General features: G+C 39.5%; 12 non-coding genes across 12 annotated transcripts; all 12 read right to left on the reverse strand.

Annotated features, from left to right (window-relative positions):
* Window positions 1-862: 862 nt before the first annotated feature.
* TRNAV-UAC (transfer RNA valine (anticodon UAC)) lies at window positions 863-935 on the reverse strand. Its single transcript has one exon. It is a non-coding gene; the product is annotated as a tRNA-Val (tRNA).
* Window positions 936-1,097: 162 nt separating this feature from the next.
* TRNAV-AAC (transfer RNA valine (anticodon AAC)) lies at window positions 1,098-1,170 on the reverse strand. Its single transcript has one exon. It is a non-coding gene; the product is annotated as a tRNA-Val (tRNA).
* A 1,885-nt stretch (window positions 1,171-3,055) lies between these two features.
* On the reverse strand, window positions 3,056-3,128 carry TRNAV-AAC (transfer RNA valine (anticodon AAC)). The gene has a single exon. It is a non-coding gene; the product is annotated as a tRNA-Val (tRNA).
* A 1,668-nt stretch (window positions 3,129-4,796) lies between these two features.
* TRNAV-UAC (transfer RNA valine (anticodon UAC)) lies at window positions 4,797-4,869 on the reverse strand. Its single transcript has one exon. It is a non-coding gene; the product is annotated as a tRNA-Val (tRNA).
* A 145-nt stretch (window positions 4,870-5,014) lies between these two features.
* On the reverse strand, window positions 5,015-5,087 carry TRNAV-AAC (transfer RNA valine (anticodon AAC)). Its single transcript has one exon. It is a non-coding gene; the product is annotated as a tRNA-Val (tRNA).
* A 2,325-nt stretch (window positions 5,088-7,412) lies between these two features.
* TRNAV-UAC (transfer RNA valine (anticodon UAC)) lies at window positions 7,413-7,485 on the reverse strand. Its single transcript has one exon. It is a non-coding gene; the product is annotated as a tRNA-Val (tRNA).
* A 363-nt stretch (window positions 7,486-7,848) lies between these two features.
* TRNAV-AAC (transfer RNA valine (anticodon AAC)) lies at window positions 7,849-7,921 on the reverse strand. Its single transcript has one exon. It is a non-coding gene; the product is annotated as a tRNA-Val (tRNA).
* A 2,757-nt stretch (window positions 7,922-10,678) lies between these two features.
* TRNAV-CAC (transfer RNA valine (anticodon CAC)) lies at window positions 10,679-10,751 on the reverse strand. Its single transcript has one exon. It is a non-coding gene; the product is annotated as a tRNA-Val (tRNA).
* Window positions 10,752-12,628: 1,877 nt separating this feature from the next.
* TRNAV-CAC (transfer RNA valine (anticodon CAC)) lies at window positions 12,629-12,701 on the reverse strand. Its single transcript has one exon. It is a non-coding gene; the product is annotated as a tRNA-Val (tRNA).
* A 577-nt stretch (window positions 12,702-13,278) lies between these two features.
* TRNAV-CAC (transfer RNA valine (anticodon CAC)) lies at window positions 13,279-13,351 on the reverse strand. Its single transcript has one exon. It is a non-coding gene; the product is annotated as a tRNA-Val (tRNA).
* Window positions 13,352-15,449: 2,098 nt separating this feature from the next.
* TRNAV-CAC (transfer RNA valine (anticodon CAC)) lies at window positions 15,450-15,522 on the reverse strand. Its single transcript has one exon. It is a non-coding gene; the product is annotated as a tRNA-Val (tRNA).
* A 4,647-nt stretch (window positions 15,523-20,169) lies between these two features.
* TRNAV-CAC (transfer RNA valine (anticodon CAC)) lies at window positions 20,170-20,242 on the reverse strand. The gene has a single exon. It is a non-coding gene; the product is annotated as a tRNA-Val (tRNA).
* Between the last annotated feature and the right edge of the window lie 186 nt (window positions 20,243-20,428).

The following is a 20,428-nucleotide window of genomic DNA, read 5'->3' on the forward strand; positions in this document are numbered from 1 at the left end:
CCACCCGGTTTCAAACCAGGAACCTTTCGCGTGTTAGGCTAACGTGATAACCACTACACTACAGAAACTGCTTGAAGAACATGTAACGTAGCAACATATTTCACTGAAATAAGTCGAATCGTCCAGTTACAAATCATTAAATCATCAAGTTCATGAAGGCATATTTTACGTCCACTTTAATAGCTTAGATGTGTAGGCCTTGACTTCAACATAGTCATTTCTGTGACCAGTCACTAGCTAATCACTCAGTTATTTCAATGCTAAATTCGCCTAGTTATTTCAATGCTAAATTCTACTGTTTGATTTGTACTAAGTGCCTCGGTGAATGTGTATCCTCTGACTTTAACGTAGCTATTTTTGTGACCAGTTACAAGCTAATCACGCAGCTATTTCAATGCTAAATTCTATGCTAATTCCTTTGTCAAGGGGTGCCTCTGCGGATGTGTATGCTTTAACTTAGCTATTTCAATGCTAAATTCTATGCTAATTCCTTTATCAAGGGGTGCCTCTGCGGATGTGTATGCTTTAACTTTTAACGTAGCTATTTCTGTGACCAGTCACAAGCTAATCACTCAGCCATTTCAATGCTAAATTATATGCTAATTCCTTTGTCAAGGCGCTTTGTTTCCTCTCACACAGCTTAAAGGTCGTGATCTGAACGTGGCTCTTTCACTCCAGCGCTGTCCTACCAGACAGTCTCGTCCCTTCACCTGATGAAGGCCGCTTGTGTTGTGGCCGAAACGTCGTGAGAATATTATTGTGTTATTTTATTTTATCAATTTATTACTTTTTTCTCATTCTACGTGACTTTACCGAAAGAACCAAAGAAGAAAAATATGAATTGTTTTGGTTTTACATAAAATGTTTCCGCCCGGTTTCGAACCGGGGACTTTTCGCGTGTAAGGCTAACGTGATAACCACTACACTACAGAAACTGCTTGTCAAACTTGTGAAGTTGCAACACACTTCACTGGTATAGGCCTATGCCAACAAGGAAGAATCATGAATTCATTATCTTCATGAATTCATTATCTTCATGAAAGCACATTTTAGGTCCAATTTAAATAAAATACGATTTTTATTGGTTATACGTAAAATGTTTCCGCCCGGTTTCGAACCGGGGACCTTTCGCGTGTTAGGCGAACGTGATAACCACTACACTACGGAAACTGCTTGAAGAACATGTAACGTAGCAACATATTTCACTGAAATAAGTCGAAACGAACAATGTCAAATCATTAAATCATCACGTTCATGAAGGCACATTTTGCGTCCACTTTAAATAAAATCCGAATTGTTTTGGTTTTAGATAAAATGTTTCCACCCGGTTTCAAACTAGGGACCTTTCGCGTTTGAGGCGAACGTGATAACCACGACAAAACGGAAACTGCTTGAAGAACATGGGTAGTTGCTACATACTTCACTGGCATAGGCCTATGCCAACAATGAAGAATCATGAAATCATCACGTTCATGAAGGCACATTTTGCGTCCTCTTTAAATAAAATCCGAATTGTTTTGGTTATACTTACAATGTTTCCACCCGGCTTCAAACCAGGGACCTTTCGCGTGTTAGGCGAACATGATAACCACTACACTACGGAAACTGCTTGAAGAACATGTAACGTAGCAACATATTTAACTGAAATAGGTCGAAACGTCCAGTGTCAAATCGTTAAATCATCAAGTTCATGAAGGCATATTTTACCTCCACTTTAAATAAAATACAAAGTGTTTTGGTTTTACATACAATGTTTCCGCCTGGTTTCAAACCGGGGACCTTTCGCGTGTGAGGTGAACGTGATAACCACTACACTACGGAAACTGCTTGTCAAACTTGTGAAGTTGCAACATACTTCACTCGCATAGGCCTATGCCAACAATGAAGAATCATGAAATCATCATTTTCATGAGGGCACATTTTACGTGTACTTTAAATAAAACAGGAAATGTTTTGGTTTACCGTAAAATGTGTCCACCCGGTTTCAAACCAGGAACCTTTCGCGTGTTAGGCTAACGTGATAACCACTACACTACAGAAACTGCTTGAAGAACATGTAACGTAGCAACATATTTCACTGAAATAAGTCGAATCGTCCAGTTACAAATCATTAAATCATCAAGTTCATGAAGGCATATTTTACGTCCACTTTAATAACTTAGATGTGTAGGCCTTGACTTCAACATAGTCATTTCTGTGACCAGTCACTAGCTAATCACTCAGTTATTTCAATGCTAAATTCGCCTAGTTATTTCAATGCTAAATTCTACTGTTTGATTTGTACTAAGTGCCTCGGTGAATGTGTATGCTCTGACTTTAACGTAGCTATTTTTGTGACCAGTTACAAGCTAATCACGCAGCTATTTCAATGCTAAATTCTATGCTAATTCCTTTGTCAAGGGGTGCCTCTGCGGATGTGTATGCTTTAACTTAGCTATTTCAATGCTAAATTCTATGCTAATTCCTTTATCAAGGGGTGCCTCTGCGGATGTGTATGCTTTAACTTTTAACGTAGCTATTTCTGTGACCAGTCACAAGCTAATCACTCAGCCATTTCAATGCTAAATTATATGCTAATTCCTTTGTCAAGGCGCTTTGTTTCCTCTCACACAGCTTAAAGGTCGTGATCTGAACGTGGCTCTTTCACTCCAGCGCTGTCCTACCAGACAGTCTCGTCCCTTCACCTGATGAAGGCCGCTTGTGTTGTGGCCAAAACGTCGTGAGAATATTATTGTGTTATTTTATTTTATCAATTTATTACTTTTTTCTCATTCTACGTGACTTTACCGAAAGAACCAAAGAAGAAAAAATACGAATTGTTTTGGTTTTACATAAAATGTTTCCGCCCGGTTTCGAACCGGGGACTTTTCGCGTGTAAGGCTAACGTTATAACCACTACACTACCGAAACTGCTAGTCAAACTTGTGAAGTTGCAACACACTTCACTGGTATAGGCCTATGCCAACAAGGAAGAATCATGAATTCATTATCTTCATGAAAGCACATTTTAGGTCCAATTTAAATAAAATACGATTTTTATTGGTTATACGTAAAATGTTTCCGCCCGGTTTCGAACCGGGGACCTTTCGCGTGTTAGGCGAACGTGATAACCACTACACTACGGAAACTGCTTGAAGAACATGTAACGTAGCAACATATTTCACTGAAAAAAGTCGAAACGAACAATGTCAAATCATTAAATCATCACGTTCATGAAGGCACATTTTGCGTCCACTTTAAATAAAATCCGAATTGTTTTGGTTTTAGATAAAATGTTTCCACCCGGTTTCAAACTAGGGACCTTTCGCGTTTGAGGCGAACGTGATAACCACGACAAAACGGAAACTGCTTGAAGAACATGGGTAGTTGCTACATACTTCACTGGCATAGGCCTATGCCAACAATGAAGAATCATGAAATCATCACGTTCATGAAGGCACATTTTGCGTCCTCTTTAAATAAAATCCGAATTGTTTTGGTTATACTTACAATGTTTCCACCCGGCTTCAAACCAGGGACCTTTCGCGTGTTAGGCGAACATGATAACCACTACACTACGGAAACTGCTTGAAGAACATGTAACGTAGCAACATATTTCACTGAAATAAGTCGAAACGTCCAGTGTCAAATCATTAAATCATCAAGTTCATGAAGGCATATTTTACGTCCACTTTAAATAAAATACAAAGTGTTTTGGTTTTACATACAATGTTTCCGCCTGGTTTCAAACCGGGGACCTTTCGCGTGTGAGGTGAACGTGATAACCACTACACTACAGAAACTGCTTGTCAAACTTGTGAAGTTGCAACATACTTCACTCGCATAGGCCTATGCCAACAATGAAGAATCATGAAATCATCATTTTCATGAGGGCACATTTTACGTGTACTTTAAATAAAACAGGAATTGTTTTGGTTTTACGTAAAATGTGTCCACCCGGTTTCAAACCAGGAACCTTTCGCGTGTTAGGCTAACGTGATAACCACTACACTACAGAAACTGCTTGAAGAACATGTAACGTAGCAACATATTTCACTGAAATAAGTCGAATCGTCCAGTTACAAATCATTAAATCATCAAGTTCATGAAGGCATATTTTACGTCCACTTTAATAGCTTAGATGTGTAGGCCTTGACTTCAACATAGTCATTTCTGTGACCAGTCACTAGCTAATCACTCAGTTATTTCAATGCTAAATTCGCCTAGTTATTTCAATGCTAAATTCTACTGTTTGATTTGTACTAAGTGCCTCGGTGAATGTGTATCCTCTGACTTTAACGTAGCTATTTTTGTGACCAGTTACAAGCTAATCACGCAGCTATTTCAATGCTAAATTCTATGCTAATTCCTTTGTCAAGGGGTGCCTCTGCGGATGTGTATGCTTTAACTTAGCTATTTCAATGCTAAATTCTATGCTAATTCCTTTATCAAGGGGTGCCTCTGCGGATGTGTATGCTTTAACTTTTAACGTAGCTATTTCTGTGACCAGTCACAAGCTAATCACTCAGCCATTTCAATGCTAAATTATATGCTAATTCCTTTGTCAAGGCGCTTTGTTTCCTCTCACACAGCTTAAAGGTCGTGATCTGAACGTGGCTCTTTCACTCCAGCGCTGTCCTACCAGACAGTCTCGTCCCTTCACCTGATGAAGGCCGCTTGTGTTGTGGCCGAAACGTCGTGAGAATATTATTGTGTTATTTTATTTTATCAATTTATTACTTTTTTCTCATTCTACGTGACTTTACCGAAAGAACCAAAGAAGAAAAATACGAATTGTTTTGGTTTTACATAAAAAATGTTTCCGCCCGGTTTCGAACCGGGGACTTTTCGCGTGTAAGGCTAACGTGATAACCACTACACTACGGAAACTGCTTGTCAAACTCGTGAAGTTGCAACACACTTCACTGGTATAGGCCTATGCAAACAAGGAAGAATCATGAATTCATTATCTTCATGAAAGCACATTTTAGGTCCAATTTAAATAAAATACGATTTTTATTGGTTATACGTAAAATATTTCCGCCCGGTTTCGAACCGGGGACCTTTCGCGTGTTAGGCGAACGTGATAACCACTACACTACGGAAACTGCATGAAGAACATGTAACGTAGCAACATATTTCACTGAAATAAGTCGAAACGAACAATGTCAAATCATTAAATCATCAAGTTCATGAAGGCATATTTTACGTCCACTTTAAATAAAATACAAATTGTTTTGGTTTTACATAGAATGTTTCCGCCCGGTTTCAAACCAGGAACCTTTCGAGTGTTAGGCAAACATGATAACCACTACACTACGGAAACTGCTTCAAGAACATGTAACGTAGCAACATATTTCACTGAAATAAGTCGAATCGTCCAGTTACAAATCATTAAATCATCAAGTTCATGAAGGCATATTTTACGTCCGCTTTAAATAAAATACGAATTGTTTTTGTTTCACGTAAAATGTTTCCGCCCGATTTCGAACCGGGGACCTTTCGCGTGTGAGGCGAACGTGATAACCACTACACTACGGAAACTGCTTGTCAATCTCGTGAAGTTGCAACATACTTCACTGGTATAGGCCTATACCAACAAGGAAGAATCATGAATTCATTATCTTCATGAAAGCACATTTTAGGTCCAATTTAAATAAAATACGATTTTTATTGGTTGTACGTAAAATGTTTCCTCCCGGTTTCGAACCGGGGACCTTTCGCGTGTTAGGCAAACGTGATAACCACTACACTACGGAAACTGCTTGAAGAACATGTAACGTAGCAACATATTTCACTGAAATAAGTCGAAACGAACAATGTCAAATCATTAAATCATCACGTTCATGAAGGCACATTTTGCGTCCACTTTAAATAAAATCCGAATTGTTTTGGTTTTAGATAAAATGTTTCCACCCGGTTTCAAACTAGGGACCTTTCGCGTTTGAGGCGAACGTGATAACCACGACAAAACGGAAACTGCTTGAAGAACATGGGTAGTTGCTACATACTTCACTGGCATAGGCCTATGCCAACAATGAAGAATCATGAAATCATAACGTTCATGAAGGCACATTTTGCGTCCTCTTTAAATAAAATCCGAATTGTTTTGGTTATACTTACAATGTTTCCTCCCGGCTTCAAACCAGGGACCTTTCGCGTGTTAGGCGAACATGATAACCACTACACTACGGAAACTGCTTGAAGAACATGTAACGTAGCAACATATTTCACTGAAATAAGTCGAAACGTCCAGTTGCAAATCATTAAATCATCAAGTTCATGAAGGCATATTTTACGTCCACTTTAAATAAAATACAAATTGTTTTGGTTTTACATAGAATGTTTCCGCCCGGTTTCAAACCAGGAACCTTTCACGTGTAAGGCTAACGTGATAACCACTACACTACGGAAACTGCTTGTCAAACTCGTGAAGTTGCAACACACTTCACTGGTATAGGCCTATGCCAACAAGGAAGAATCATGAATTCATTATCTTCATGAAAGCACATTTTAGGTCCAATTTAAATAAAATATGATTTTTATTGGTTATACGTAAAATGTTTCCGCCCGGTTTCGAACAGGGGACCTTTCGCGTGTGAGGCGAACGTGATAACTACTACACTACGGAAACTGCTTGAAGAACATGTAACGTAGCAACATATTTCACTGAAATAAGTCGAAACGAACAATGTCAAATCATTAAATCATCACGTTCATGAAGGCACATTTTGCGTCCGCTTTAAATAAAATCCGAATTGTTTTGGTTTTAGATAAAATGTTTCCACCCGGTTTCAAACTAGGGACCTTTCGCGTTTGAGGCGAACGTGATAACCACGACAAAACGGAAACTGCTTGAAGAACATGGGTAGTTGCTACATACTTCACTGGCATAGGCCTATGCCAACAATGAAGAATCATGAAATCATAACGTTCATGAAGGCACATTTTGCGTCCTCTTTAAATAAAATCCGAATTGTTTTGGTTTAACGTGAAATGTTTCTGCCCGGTTTCAAACCGGGGACCTTTCGCGTGTGAGGCAAACGTGATAACCACTACACTACGGAAACTGCTTGTCAACCTCGTGAAGTTGCAACACACTTCACTGGTATAGGCCTATGCCAACAATGAAGAATCATGAAATCATAACGTTCATGAAGGCACATTTTGCGTCCTCTTTAAATAAAATCCGAATTGTTTTGGTTTAACGTGAAATGTTTCTGCCCGGTTTCAAACCGGGGACCTTTCGCGTGTGAGGCAAACGTGATAACCACTACACTACGGAAACTGCTTGAAGAACATGTAACGTAGCAACATATTTCACTGAAATAAGTCGAATCGTCCAGTTGCAAATCATTAAATCATCAAGTTCATGAAGGCATATTTTACGTCCGCTTTAAATAAAATTCGAATTGTTTTGGTTTCACGTAAAATGTTTCCGCCCGATTTCGAACCGGGGACCTTTCGCGTGTAAAGCGAACGTGATAACCACTACACTACGGAAACTGGTTGGAGAACATGTAACGTAGCAACATATTTCACTGAAATAAGTCGAAACGTCCAGTGTCAAATCATTAAATCATCAAGTTCATGAAGGCATATTTTACGTCCACTTTAAATAAAATACAAATTGTTTTGGTTTTACATAGAATGTTTCCGCCCGGTTTCAAACCAGGAACCTTTCACGTGTAAGGCTAACGTGATAACCACTACACTACGGAAACTGCTTGTCAAACTCGTGAAGTTGCAACACACTTCACTGGTATAGGCCTATACCAACAAGGAAGAATCATGAATTCATTATCTTCATGAAAGCACATTTTAGGTCCAATTTAAATAAAATACGATTTTTATTGGTTATACGTAAAATGTTTCCGCCCGGTTTCGAACTGGGGACCTTTCGCGTGTTAGGCGAACGTGATAACCACTACACTACGGAAACTGCTTGAAGAGCAAGTAACGTAGCAACATATTTCACTGAAATAAGTCGAAACGAACAATGTCACATCATTAAATCATCACGTTCATGAAGGCACATTTTGCGTCCACTTTAAATAAAATCCGAATTGTTTTGGTTTTAGATAAAATGTTTCCACCCGGTTTCAAACTAGGGACCTTTCGCGTTTGAGGCGAACGTGATAACCACGACAAAACGGAAACTGCTTGAAGAACATGGGTAGTTGCTACATACTTCACTGGCATAGGCCTATGCCAACAATGAAGAATCATGAAATCATCACGTTCATGAAGGCACATTTTGCGTCCTCTTTAAATAAAATCCGAATTGTTTTGGTTTAACGTAAAATGTTTCTGCCCGGTTTCAAACCGGGGACCTTTCGCGTGTGAGGCAAACGTGATAACCACTACACTATGGCAACAGCTTGTCCAAACTGCTAAGTTGCAACACACTTCACTGGTATAGACCTATGCCAACAATGAAGAATCATGAAATCATCATCTTCATGAAAGCACATTTTGCATCCAATTTAAATAAAATACGATTTTTTTTCGGTTATACGTAAAATGTTTCCACCCGGTTTCAAACCAGGGACCTTTCACGGGTTAGGCGAACGTGATAACCACTACACTACGGAAACTGCTTGTCAAATTTGTGAAGTTGCAACATATTTCACTGGCATAGGCCTCTGCCAACAATGAAGAATCATGAAATCATCATCTTCATGAGGGCACATTTGACGTGCACATTAAATAAAACAGGAATTGTTTTTGGTTATACTTACAATGTTTCCACCCGGTTTCAAACCAGGGACATTTCGCGTGTTAGGCGAACATTATGACGACTACACTTCGGAAACTGCTTGAAGAACATGTAACGTAGCAACATATTTCACTGAAATAGGTCGAAACGTCCAGTGTCAAATCGTTAAATCATCAAGTTCATGAAGGCATATTTTACGTCCACTTTAAATAAAGTTGAAAGTGTTTTGGTTTTACATACAATGTTTCCGCCTGGTTTCAAACCGGGGACCTTTCGCGTGTGAGGCGAACGTGATAACCACTACACTACGGAAACTGCTTGTCAAACTTGTGAAGTTGCAACATACTTCACTCGCATAGGCCTATGCCAACAATGAAGAATCATGAAATCATCATTTTCATGAGGGCACATTTTACGTGTACTTTAAATAAAACAGGAATTGTTTTGGTTTTACGAAAAATGTGTCCACCCGGTTTCAAAACAGGAACCTTTCGCGTGTTAGGCTAACGTGATAACCACTACACTACGGAAACTGCTTGAAGAACATGTAACGTAGCAACATATTTCACTGAAATAAGTCGAAACTAACAATGTCAAAACATTAAATCATCACGTTCATGAAGGCACATTTTGCGTCCACTTTAAATAAAATCCGAATTGTTTTGGTTTTAGATAAAATGTTTCCACCCGGTTTCAAACCAGGGACCTTTCGCGTTTGAGGCGAACGTGATAACCACGACAAAACGGAAACTGCTTGAAGAACATGGGTAGTTGCTACATACTTCACTGGCATAGGCCTATGTCAACAATGAAGAATCATGAAATCATCACGTTCATGAAGGCACATTTTGCGTCCTCTTTAAATAAAATCCGAATTGTTTTGGTTATACTTACAATGTTTCCACCCGGCTTCAAACCAGGGACCTTTCGCGTGTTAGGCGAACATGATAACCACTACACTACGGAAACTGCTTGAAGAACATGTAACGTAGCAACATATTTCACTGAAATAGGTCGAAACGTCCAGTGTCAAATCGTTAAATCATCAAGTTCATGAAGGCATATTTTACCTCCACTTTAAATAAAATACAAAGTGTTTTGGTTTTACATACAATGTTTCCGCCTGGTTTCAAACCGGGGACCTTTCGCGTGTGAGGTGAACGTGATAACCACTACACTACGGAAACTGCTTGTCAACCTCGTGAAGTTGCAACACACTTCACTGGTATAGGCCTATGCCAACAATGAAGAATCATGAATTCATTATCTTCATGAGGGCACATTTTACCTGCACTTAAAATAAAAAACGATTTTTTTGGTTATACATAAAATGTTTCCACCCGGTTTCAAACCAGGAACCTTTCACGTGTTAGGCAAACGTGATAACCACTACACTACGGAAACTGTCAAACTTGTGAAGTTGCAACATACTTCACTGAAATAAGTCGAAACGAACAATGTCAAATCATTAAATCATCAAGTTATTGAAGGCACATTTTGCGTCCACTTTAAATAAAATCCGAATTTTTTGGTTTTAGATAAAATGTTTCCACCCGGTTTCAAACTAGGGACCTTTCGCGTGTGAGGCAAACGTGATAACCACTCCAATATGGAAACAGCTTTTCCAAACTGCTAAGTTACAACACACTTCACTGGTATAGACCTACGCCAACAATGAAGAATCATTAAATCATCATCTTCATGAAAGCACATTCAACGTCCAATTTAAATAAAATACGATTTTTTTTGGTTATACGTAAAATGTTTCCAACCGGTTTCAAACCAGGAACCTTTCGCGTGTTAGGCGAACATGATAACCACTACACTACGGAAACTGCTTGAAGAACATGTAACGTAGCAACATATTTCACTAAAATAGGTCGAATCGTCCAGTTACAAATCATTACATCATCAAGTTCATGAAGGCATATTTTACGTACACTTTAATTAAAATACGAATTGTTTTGGTTTTACGTAAAATGTTTCCGCCCGGTTTCGAACCGGGGACCTTTCGCGTGTGAGGCGAACGTGATAACCACTACACTACGGAAACTGCTTGTCAAACTTGTGAAGTTGCAACACACTTCACTGGTATAGGCCTATGCCAACAAGGTAGAATCATGAATTCATTATCTTCATGAAAGCACATTTTAGGTCCAATTTAAATAAAATACGATTTTTATTGGTTATACGTAAAATGTTTCCGCCCGGTTTCAAACCAGGAACCTTTCACGTGTTAGGCGAACGTGATAACCACTACATTACGGAAACTGTCAAACTTGTGAAGTTCCAACATACTTCACTGCCATAGGCCTATGCCAACAATGAAGAATCATGAAATCATCATCTTCATGAGGGCACATTAAACGTCCAATTTAAATAAAACAGGAAATGTTTTGGTTTACCGTAAAATGTGTCCAACCGGTTTCAAACCAGGAACCTTTCGCGTGTTAGGCGAACGTGATAACCACTACATTACGGAAACTGTCAAACTTGTGAAGTTGCAACATAATTCACTGCCATAGGCCTATGCCAACAATGAAGAATCATGAAATCATCATCTTCATGAGGGCACATTTTACGTGCAATTTAAATAAAACAGGAAATGTTTTGGTTTACCGTAAAATGTGTCCACCCGGTTTCAAACCAGGAACCTTTCGCGTGTTAGGCGAACATGATAACCACTACACTACAGAAACTGCATGAAGAACATGTAACGTAGCAACATATTTCACTGAAATAAGTCGAAACGAACAATGTCAAATCATTAAATCATCACGTTCATGAAGGCACATTTTGTGTCCACTTTAAATAAAATCCGAATTGTTTTGGTTTAAGATAAAATGTTTCCACCCGGTTTCAAACCAGGGACCTTTCGCGTTTGAGGCGAACGTGATAACCACGACAAAACGGAAACTGCTTGAAGAACATGGGTAGTTGCTACATACTTCACTGGCATAGGCCTATGCCAACAATGAAGAATCATGAAATCATCACGTTCATGAAGGCACATTTTGCGTCCTCATTAAATAAAATCCGAATTGTTTTGGTTTAACGTGAAATGTTTCTGCCCGGTTTCAAACCGGGGACCTTTCACGGGTTAGGCGAACGTGATAACCACTACACTACGGAAACTGCTTGTCAACCTCGTGAAGTTGCAACACACTTCACTGGTATAGGCCTATGCCAACAATGAAGAATCATGAAATCATCATCTTCATGAGGGCACATTTTACCTGCACTTAAAATAAAAAAAGATTTTTTTTTGGTTATACATAAAATGTTTCCACCCGGTTTCAAACCAGGAACCTTTCACGTGTTAGGCAAACGTGATAACCACTACACTACGGAAACTGTCAAACTTGTGAAGTTGCAACATACTTCACTGAAATAAGTCGAAACGAACAATGTCAAATCATTAAATCATCAAGTTCATGAAGGCACATTTTGCGTCCACTTTAAATAAAATCCGAATTTTTTGGTTTTAGATAAAATGTTTCCACCCGGTTTCAAACTAGGGACCTTTCGCGTGTGAGGCAAACGTGATAACCACTCCAATATGGAAACAGCTTTTCCAAACTGCTAAGTTACAACACACTTCACTGGTATAGACCTACGCCAACAATGAAGAATCATTAAATCATCATCTTCATGAAAGCACATTCAACGTCCAATTTAAATAAAATACGATTTTTTTTGGTTATACGTAAAATGTTTCCAACCGGTTTCAAACCAGGAACCTTTCGCGTGTTAGGCGAACATGATAACCACTACACTACGGAAACTGCTTGAAGAACATGTAACGTAGCAACATATTTCACTAAAATAGGTCGAATCGTCCAGTTACAAATCATTACATCATCAAGTTCATGAAGGCATATTTTACGTACACTTTAATTAAAATACGAATTGTTTTGGTTTTACGTAAAATGTTTCCGCCCGGTTTCGAACCGGGGACCTTTCGCGTGTGAGGCGAACGTGATAACCACTACACTACGGAAACTGCTTGTCAAACTTGTGAAGTTGCAACACACTTCACTGGTATAGGCCTATGCCAACAAGGTAGAATCATGAATTCATTATCTTCATGAAAGCACATTTTAGGTCCAATTTAAATAAAATACGATTTTTATTGGTTATACGTAAAATGTTTCCGCCCGGTTTCAAACCAGGAACCTTTCACGTGTTAGGCGAACGTGATAACCACTACATTACGGAAACTGTCAAACTTGTGAAGTTCCAACATACTTCACTGCCATAGGCCTATGCCAACAATGAAGAATCATGAAATCATCATCTTCATGAGGGCACATTAAACGTCCAATTTAAATAAAACAGGAAATGTTTTGGTTTACCGTAAAATGTGTCCAACCGGTTTCAAACCAGGAACCTTTCGCGTGTTAGGCGAACATGATAACCACTACACTACAGAAACTGCTTGAAGAACATGTAACGTAGCAACATATTTCACTGAAATAAGTCGAATAGTCCAGTTACAAAGCATTAAATCATCAAGTTCATGAAGGCATATTTTACGTACACTTTAATTAAAATACGAATTGTTTTGGTTTTATGTAAAATGTTTCCGCCCGGTTTCGAACCGGGGACCTTTCGCGTGTGAGGCGAACGTGATAACCACTACACTACGGAAACTGCTTGAAGAACATGTAACGTAGCAACATATTTCACTGAAATAAGTCGAAACGAACAATGTCAAATCATTAAATCATCACGTTCATGAAGGCACATTTTGCGTCCACTTTAAATAAAATCCGAATTGTTTTGGTTTAAGATAAAATGTTTCCACCCGGTTTCAAACCAGGGACCTTTCGCGTTTGAGGCGAACGTGATAACCACGACAAAACGGAAACTGCTTGAAGAACATGGGTAGTTGCTACATACTTCACTGGCATAGGCCTATGCCAACAATGAAGAATCATGAAATCATCACGTTCATGAAGGCACATTTTGCGTCCTCATTAAATAAAATCCGAATTGTTTTGGTTTAACGTGAAATGTTTCTGCCCGGTTTCAAACCGGGGACCTTTCACGGGTTAGGCGAACGTGATAACCACTACACTACGGAAACTGCTTGTCAACCTCGTGAAGTTGCAACACACTTCACTGGTATAGGCCTATGCCAACAATGAAGAATCATGAATTCATTATCTTCATGAGGGCACATTTTACCTGCACTTAAAATAAAAAACGATTTTTTTGGTTATACGTAAAATGTTTCCACCCGGTTTCAAACCAGGAACCTTTCACGTGTTAGGCGAACGTGATAACCACTACATTACGGAAACTGTCAAACTTGTGAAGTTGCAACATAATTCACTGCCATAGGCCTATGCCAACAATGAAGAATCATGAAATCATCATCTTCATGAGGGCACATTTTACGTGCAATTTAAATAAAACAGGAAATGTTTTGGTTTACCGTAAAATGTGTCCACCCGGTTTCAAACCAGGAACCTTTCGCGTGTTAGGCGAACATGATAACCACTACACTACAGAAACTGCATGAAGAACATGTAACGTAGCAACATATTTCACTGAAATAAGTCGAAACGAACAATGTCAAATCATTAAATCATCACGTTCATGAAGGCACATTTTGTGTCCACTTTAAATAAAATCCGAATTGTTTTGGTTTAAGATAAAATGTTTCCACCCGGTTTCAAACCAGGGACCTTTCGCGTTTGAGGCGAACGTGATAACCACGACAAAACGGAAACTGCTTGAAGAACATGGGTAGTTGCTACATACTTCACTGGCATAGGCCTATGCCAACAATGAAGAATCATGAAATCATCACGTTCATGAAGGCACATTTTGCGTCCTCATTAAATAAAATCCGAATTGTTTTGGTTTAACGTGAAATGTTTCTGCCCGGTTTCAAACCGGGGACCTTTCACGGGTTAGGCGAACGTGATAACCACTACACTACGGAAACTGCTTGTCAACCTCGTGAAGTTGCAACACACTTCACTGGTATAGGCCTATGCCAACAATGAAGAATCATGAAATCATCATCTTCATGAGGGCACATTTTACCTGCACTTAAAATAAAAAAAGATTTTTTTTTGGTTATACATAAAATGTTTCCACCCGGTTTCAAACCAGGAACCTTTCACGTGTTAGGCAAACGTGATAACCACTACACTACGGAAACTGTCAAACTTGTGAAGTTGCAACATACTTCACTGAAATAAGTCGAAACGAACAATGTCAAATCATTAAATCATCAAGTTCATGAAGGCACATTTTGCGTCCACTTTAAATAAAATCCGAATTTTTTGGTTTTAGATAAAATGTTTCCACCCGGTTTCAAACTAGGGACCTTTCGCGTGTGAGGCAAACGTGATAACCACTCCAATATGGAAACAGCTTTTCCAAACTGCTAAGTTACAACACACTTCACTGGTATAGACCTACGCCAACAATGAAGAATCATTAAATCATCATCTTCATGAAAGCACATTCAACGTCCAATTTAAATAAAATACGATTTTTTTTGGTTATACGTAAAATGTTTCCAACCGGTTTCAAACCAGGAACCTTTCGCGTGTTAGGCGAACATGATAACCACTACACTACGGAAACTGCTTGAAGAACATGTAACGTAGCAACATATTTCACTAAAATAGGTCGAATCGTCCAGTTACAAATCATTACATCATCAAGTTCATGAAGGCATATTTTACGTACACTTTAATTAAAATACGAATTGTTTTGGTTTTACGTAAAATGTTTCCGCCCGGTTTCGAACCGGGGACCTTTCGCGTGTGAGGCGAACGTGATAACCACTACACTACGGAAACTGCTTGTCAAACTTGTGAAGTTGCAACACACTTCACTGGTATAGGCCTATGGCAACAAGGTAGAATCATGAATTCATTATCTTCATGAAAGCACATTTTAGGTCCAATTTAAATAAAATACGATTTTTATTGGTTATACGTAAAATGTTTCCACCCGGTTTCAAACCAGGAACCTTTCACGTGTTAGGCGAACGTGATAACCACTACATTACGGAAACTGTCAAACTTGTGAAGTTCCAACATACTTCACTGCCATAGGCCTATGCCAACAATGAAGAATCATGAAATCATCATCTTCATGAGGGCACATTAAACGTCCAATTTAAATAAAACAGGAAATGTTTTGGTTTACCGTAAAATGTGTCCAACCGGTTTCAAACCAGGAACCTTTCGCGTGTTAGGCGAACATGATAACCACTAAATTTCGATTTAAAGCTTTCGTGACTGCAATGATTCATCTTCTTTGGTTCTTTCGGTAAAGTCACGTAGAATGAGAATAAAATAATCAATTGATAAAATAAAATAACACAATAATATTCTCACGACGTTTCGGCCACAACACAAGCGGCCTTCATCAGGTGAAGGGAGCGAGACTGTCTGGTAGGACAGCGCTGGAGTGAGAGAGCCACGTTCAGATCACGGCTTTTAAGCTGTGTGAGAGGAACAAAGAGCCTTGACGAAGGAATTAGCATAAAATTTAGCATTGAAAAGGCTGAATGATTAGCTTGTGACTGGTCACAGAAATAGCTATGTTAAAAGTTAAAGCATACACATCCGCAGAGGCACCCATTGTTAAAAGGAATTAGCATAGAATTTAGCATTGAAATAGCTAAATTAAGGCATTCGCTTGTAACTGCTACAGAAATAGTTACGTTGAAGTCAGAGCATACACATTCACCGAGGCACTTAGTACAAATCAAAACAGGAGAATTTAGCATTGAAATAAGTAGGCGAATTTAGCATTGAAATAACTGGGTGATTTGCTAGTGACTGGTCACAGAAATGACTACAAAACTGAGCTATTCACAGTACTATATAGTGAACCAATAAAAACTAAAATAGAAATTATCTTCATGTTATCAATAAACTCTATATTCTCCAATCAGCTAAGCTACCAACCATAAGTCGTTATATATCACAATGCTATATGGCGAAAAAATGGGTGGATTCTTACCCTCAAATTTCCGTACCACGGATAGCTACGGGCCCCGTTCAGACGGACGAGTTCGTCCATGGTCGGAACAGAGGAGGGGGAGAGAGACAGCTGCGAAGCCCTAGTATACTCCATGTTGTAAACCATACCATTAACCGTGGTGTGAGAGGTATTAAGAGGCAATGCTGGCGAAAGAGCTGCGGTCTGAAGGTCATCGTAAAATTACAATTAATTAAGAACAGAAATGATTTAACACATCTTTCCAGTGGTTACTGAGCCTGAATCCATCTTCTCGGTTGAAATTGTCTCTGTGCTTGTATATGTGAATGGCCTCATGAACGAATCTCTCATGGTAGCCAGTTGGTTTGCAAAGAACCTCCGTCTTGGAGAAGTCAATGTCATGTGAGCCCACTGAATTGTAACAGTGATCTGTTACAATTGTGATCTGTTACAATTGTAGGGACAATTTGATTTCCAAATTCAATCACCTCTCCAGCAAAAAATCGGATCCACACACCGAAAAGATAGACGTCAACAAAGTCGTAATTAATCGCAGTAACAGTTCCATTTCTGATGGTCTGAAATCCGTTTTAGCTAAAGGTCTAAACTTTGCTGTCACACCGAGACACTTACCGGTTAATGATATCATTGCCCATGTCGACGTTGCACTCAAGGGCTTGAGTCACATCTCTGCAGACGTAGCAAGATCTGAAATCGCTGCAACCCTCAAAAACGCTAAGTTGCCACCTAGCAACATCAGCAAAGATGAACGTTTTGAATTATCTCAATTAAAAAAGAGGGATGATATTGTCGTTCTCTCAGCCGACAAAGGCAATGCCACTGTCATCATGGACAAAACAGAATATAACAACAAAATTCAAGAACTACTCAACGATGGCAGCTATACAAAAATAAAAAGAGATCCCACCAACAGCCTGGTCACCAAAACGAACAAAATTATCTCTGATGAGAACAAACAGTTCTTGTTGAAACCCTCTGCTGCCAGACCACCAAGATTATATGGCCTTCCAAAGATACACAAAGAAGATACACCCCTTCGTCCCATCGTCTATACTATCAGCTCCCCCACCTACAAACTGGCACGTTTTCTGGCTGATATACTGCGACCTTTCACTGGAAAAACCACCTCTGCGGTACTAAATTCTACTCACCTGGTATCGACAATCAAAGACATTTCCCTGTCCCCAAACGACCTGCTTGTCAGTTTTGATGTGGTGTCCTTGTTCACCAAAGTCCCGGTACCTGACACCATCGCTATCATTGAAGACCTGGTTCATCAAGGACTGCATACTGATGTACCCCCCCTGGTGAGACATTGCTTAACCAACACATACTTCACCTGGAATGGAACTTTCTACAAACAAACTGAGGGCACCCCAATGGGCTCCCCCCTATCTCCGGTTGTAGCCAACGTATTCATGGAAAAATTTGAAACTGACGCCATCCAGACTGCCACTCTACGCCCGACCTTATGGAAGAGGTACGTTGATGACACCTTTGTCATATGGCCACATGGCCAGCCTGCTCTAGACCAATTCCGCGACCACATCAATTCCATACACCCAGCCATCAGATTTACCATGGAGGTCGAAAAAGATGGCAAACTACCCTTTCTGGATGTCTTAATTAAAAGGAGACATGATGGTTCAATGAGCCACTCTGTCTACAGGAAAGCTACCCATACAGATGCTTACTTGAAACCGGATTCCCACCACCATCCATCCCAGAAGAACTGCCTCATCAAGACTCTATACCATAGAGCCCAATGCATTTCCGACCAGGAACACATTACCAGTGAACTCAAACATGTACACCAGGCTCTCAGGGCTAATGGCTACTCCGACTACACAATCCGCAAAGCCATCACTCCAGTCATGAAGAAGGATCCTCTTGTGGAGCCACTCAAAACCATCACCTTACCCTACATTGCAGGGGTCACTAAAAAGATCTCCAAAATCCTGAATAAACACAAGATCCAGGTCCGATTCAACACAGTACACAAAATCCGTGATTTAGTTCCATCTGTAAAAGATGCTCTTCCAGACATACAGTACCCGGGCGTTTACAAACTAAAGTGCCTCTGTGGTAGTAGCTACATTGGAGAAACCAAAAGACATATCTCGGATCGCATCCGCGAACATAAAGCAGACTTGAAACACGGTAAGACGAACTCCTCTGCCGTGGCAGATCACTGTTACAATTCAGTGGGCTCACATGACATTGACTTCTCCAAGACGGAGGTTCTTTGCAAACCAACTGGCTACCATGAGAGATTCGTTCATGAGGCCATTCACATATACAAGCACAGAGACAATTTCAACCGAGAAGATGGATTCAGGCTCAGTAACCACTGGAAAGATGTGTTAAATCATTTCTGTTCTTAATTAATTGTAATTTTACGATGACCTTCAGACCGCAGCTCTTTCGCCAGCATTGCTTCTTAATACCTCTCACACCACGGTTAATGGTATGGTTTACAACATGGAGTATACTAGGGCTTCGCAGCTGTCTCTCTCCCCCTCCTCTGTTCCGACCATGGACAAACTCGTCCGTCTGAACGGGGCCCGTAGCTATCCGTGGTACGGAAATTTGAGGGTAAGAATCCACCCATTTTTTCGCCATATAGCATTGTGATATATAACGACTTATGGTTGGTAGCTTAGCTGATTGGAGAATATAGAGTTTATTGATAACATGAAGATAATTTTTATTTTAGTTTTTATTGGTTCACTATATAGTACTGTGAATAGCTCAGTTTTGTAGTCATTTCTGTGACCAGTCACTAGCAAATCACCCAGTTATTTCAATGCTAAATTCGCCTAGTTATTTCAATGCTAAATTCTCCTGTTTTGATTTGTACTAAGTGCCTCGGTGAATGTGTATGCTCTGACTTCAACGTAACTATTTCTGTAGCAGTTACAAGCGAATGCCTTAATTTAGCTATTTCAATGCTAAATTCTATGCTAATTCCTTTTAACAATGGGTGCCTCTGCGGATGTGTATGCTTTAACTTTTAACATAGCTATTTCTGTGACCAGTCACAAGCTAATCATTCAGCCTTTTCAATGCTAAATTTTATGCTAATTCCTTCGTCAAGGCTCTTTGTTCCTCTCACACAGCTTAAAAGCCGTGATCTGAACGTGGCTCTCTCACTCCAGCGCTGTCCTACCAGACAGTCTCGCTCCCTTCACCTGATGAAGGCCGCTTGTGTTGTGGCCGAAACGTCGTGAGAATATTATTGTGTTATTTTATTTTATCAATTTATTCTCATTCTACGTGACTTTACCGAAAGAACCAAAGAAGATGATAACCACTACACTACAGAAACTGCTTGAAGAACATGTAACGTAGCAACATATTTCACTGAAATAAGTCGAAACGAACAATGTCAAATCATTAAATCATCAAGTTCATGAAGGCATATTTTACGTACACTTTAATTAAAATACGAATTGTTTTGGTTTTATGTAAAATGTTTCCGCCCGGTTTCGAACCGGGGACCTTTCGCGTGTGAGGCGAACGTGATAACCACTACACTACGGAAACTGCTTGAAGAACATGTAACGTAGCAACATATTTCACTGAAATAAGTCGAAACGAACAATGTCAAATCATTAAATCATCACGTTCATGAAGGCACATTTTGCGTCCACTTTAAATAAAATCCGAATTGTTTTGGTTTAAGATAAAATGTTTCCACCCGGTTTCAAACCAGGGACCTTTCGCGTTTGA

Source organism: Petromyzon marinus, chromosome 37 (assembly GCF_048934315.1).
Source record: "Petromyzon marinus isolate PM22_M1 ecotype Great Lakes invasive population chromosome 37, UKy_Petmar_22M1.pri1.0, whole genome shotgun sequence".
NCBI lineage: Eukaryota > Metazoa > Chordata > Hyperoartia > Petromyzontiformes > Petromyzontidae > Petromyzon > Petromyzon marinus.